We start from the raw sequence: 3,442 nt of genomic DNA on the forward strand, positions 1-3,442 counted from the left end.
GCAAACCATTGCATACATGATGCTGCCAACTGCACTTGAATAAGGAACACTAGCCATGAACTGTTCCTCTTTAGTCGTCTAAGGAGATAGGCAAGTTGAAAGCTTAAAGTGCGTAGCAAGTGGTGTACTTACTGGTTTGGAATCAAACATCCCAAATCTCTGAAGCACTTTCTCAATGTACTTTCCCTGGGACAAGTACAACTTTCCAGCTTTCCTATCTCTGAAGATTTCCATTCCCAAAATCTTCTTTGCAGCACCTAAGTCTTTCATTTCAAACTCATTTCTGAGTTGGGTCTTTAACAAACCTATGTCAAATATGCTTCTAGCAGCAATAAGCATATCATCAACATATAATAGCAAATAAATAAAAGACTTATCAGATAATTCCTTATGATAAACACAACTATCATAGTTACTTCTCAAATAACCATGATCAATCATAAAGGAATCAAACCGCTTATACCATTGCCTTGGCGACTGCTTCAAACCATATAAAGACTTCTTCAATCTGCACACATGATCTTCCTTGTTTTCAACAATGAATCCCTCTGGCTGATGCATGTAAATGGTTTCTTCAAGTTCACCATGTAGGAACGCTGTTTTAACATCAAGTTGCTGTAGCTCTAAGTCATACAATGCTACTAAAGCTAGTAGTAATCTGATCGAACTGTGTTTCACCACTGGAGAGAAGACTTCAGTGAAGTCGATGCCTTCTCTCTGACTGAAGCCCTTAGCAACTAAGCGTGCCTTGTACCTTGCATCTGTATCACCCTGGATTCCCTCTTTTCTTTTGAAAACCCATTTGCAGCCAACAGTCTTTACCTTCTTTGGCAACAGAACCAAATCCCATGTTTGGTTTTTGTGAAGAGACTCAATCTCTTCAGTCATAGCTGCGCACCACTGTGCAGATTCTACGCTCTTGACAGCTTCTGAATAACTGGAAGGTTCCTGACCAACAATATTCTCTGCCGTAGTAAGAGCATACATAACCATATCTGCATGAGCATACCTCTGAGGTGGTCTGATCTGCCTCCTCTGTCTACCAGTCGCTATACTGTAGTCTTGCTCACCTTGTGCGCCGCTACTTGAATCAGAATCATGCTCATCTTCAACAGCATGATCTTGGGCGCCGTTGGGCAGCCCTTGTGATGCTTCTACCTGAAACTCCACCTGCTTTCTAACATCCTGTTCTTGTCCTGTAGACTCAGAATTCTCCTTCCTCGGATTAAGCATGGACTTTTCATCAAAAGTGACATCCCTACTGATTACAAACTTGGGTGATTTAGGATCAGTACACCACAATCTGAATCCCTTCACCCCACTGGCATACCCAATGAATATGCCCTTCTTTGCCCTTGGCTCAAGTTTTCCATCATTAACATGGAAATATGCAGGACAACCAAAAATTTTTAAATTTGAATAATCAGTAGGAGTATCAGACCATACCTCATTCGGAGTCTTCAAACCAATCGCTGTGGCTGGAGAGCGATTGACCAAGTAACAGGCTGTGTTGATTGCTTCGGCCCAGAAATCCTTAGCCAAGCCTGCATTAGAAAGCATGCTGCGAGCTCTCTCCAAGAGGGTCCTATTCATCCGTTCAGCTACCCCGTTTTGCTGTGGAGTATGTCTAACTGTACGATGTCTGGCAATACCCTCATTTCTGCAGAATTCATCAAACTCACCTCCGCAGAACTCCATACCATTGTCAGTGCGAAGTCGCTTGATTTTCTTGCCCGTCTGATTTTCAATCAAAGCTTTCCACTGTTTGAAGTTGACAAATACATCACTCTTCTGCTTCAAAAAATAGACCCAAACCTTCCGAGAGAAATCATCAATGAACGTAAGCAAGTATTGAGCTCCACCTTTTGACGGGACGGAAGATGGGCCCCAAAGATCAGAATGAATGTAGTCCATAGAACTTTTGGTTCTGTGAACCCCTGTAGAGAATTGAACCCTGCACTGTTTGCCAAACACACAGTGCTCACAGAAATCCAGATTCCCTATCTTCTGATTACATAACAAACCCTGCTTACTCAGAATTGACATTCCCTTTTCACTCATATGACCCAAACGCATATGCCACAAACGAGTGACATCTGAGTCTGGATCATCTGAAACTGACACTGCAGCTGCACCTATCACTGTAGAGCCCTGAAGGAAATAAAGACCATTTGTCTTATCTCCTTTCATCACAATAGAGCCCTTACTGACTCTGATAGCTCCACCTTCACCAGTGTACTTGTAGTCCAGAGAATCAAGAGTACCCAAAGAAATAAGATTCTTTTTCAACTCTGGAATGTGTCGAACATTAGACAATGTCCGGACAATTCCATCAAACATCTTGATTCTGACTGAACCAATTCCAGCAATTTTGCAACCCATATCATTCCCTAACAAAACAGAACCTCCGTTGACCGATTCATAGTTAGTGAACCAGTCCCTCTTGGGACACATATGGAAAGTGCAAGCTGAGTCCAAGACCCACTTGTCACTAAAGCGACTATTGGAGTCGCTTATTGCTAGAACAAGATCTAGGTCGTTAGACCTATCATCAGCAACACTAACGGCATTAGATGAACTAGTGCCGTCCTCCCTGTTTTTCAATTTTGGACACTCGTTCTTGTAGTGACCAAACTTATGGCAGTAATGACATTTGACGTTTTTCTTACTAAACGTTGTTTGTGAACTGCCCCTGGATTTCTCCTTATTCTTCTCTGAACCCCTGTCATTCGATCTACCCCTGCTTGAGGACCCTTTAACAAACAAGCCACTAGCTTGTTCATTAGTGTTCTTCACACTCAATTTATTCCTCAACTCCTTAGAATTCAAAGCAGACTTTACATCTACCAAGGAAATTGTATTTCTACCATACAACATGGAATTTACAAAGTTCTCAAAAGATGTGGGTAATGAACATAAAATAATTAACGCTTGATCTTCTTCTTCAAGCTTAATATCTATGTTCCTCAGATCCATAATGATTTTATTAAATTCATCTAGGTGTTCAGAAATAAGAGTACCTTCCTTCATTTTGAGAGTGTATAACCGTTGTTTCAAATACAACCGGTTAGTGAGAGATCTCTTCATGTACAGATTCTCAAGTGCCGACCAGAGACCAGTTGCAGTCTCCTCATCAGCAACCTCTCTTAAAACTCCATCAGATAGTGACAAAAGAATAGTACTGTGTACCTTTTCTTCTTCTTCTTTCGAAGGAGCCGGAGAATCTTCAGATACCGAGACTTCTAATACTTTTGACAAGCCCTGTTGTCGCAATAAAGCCTTCATCTTGATGCGCCATAGACTGAAACTGTTCTGACCATCAAATTTCTCCACTTCGAACTTAGCCATAGCCATCCCTCCAGATCCTGAGCCAAGCTCTGATACCAGTTTGTTGGGAATAAGTGTAGCTAGGACTAACACGAAGTATAGTAGCGGAACTAAA

The sequence above is a fragment of the Juglans microcarpa x Juglans regia genome, chromosome 1S, assembly GCF_004785595.1.
Source record: "Juglans microcarpa x Juglans regia isolate MS1-56 chromosome 1S, Jm3101_v1.0, whole genome shotgun sequence".
Lineage (NCBI taxonomy): Eukaryota > Viridiplantae > Streptophyta > Magnoliopsida > Fagales > Juglandaceae > Juglans > Juglans microcarpa x Juglans regia.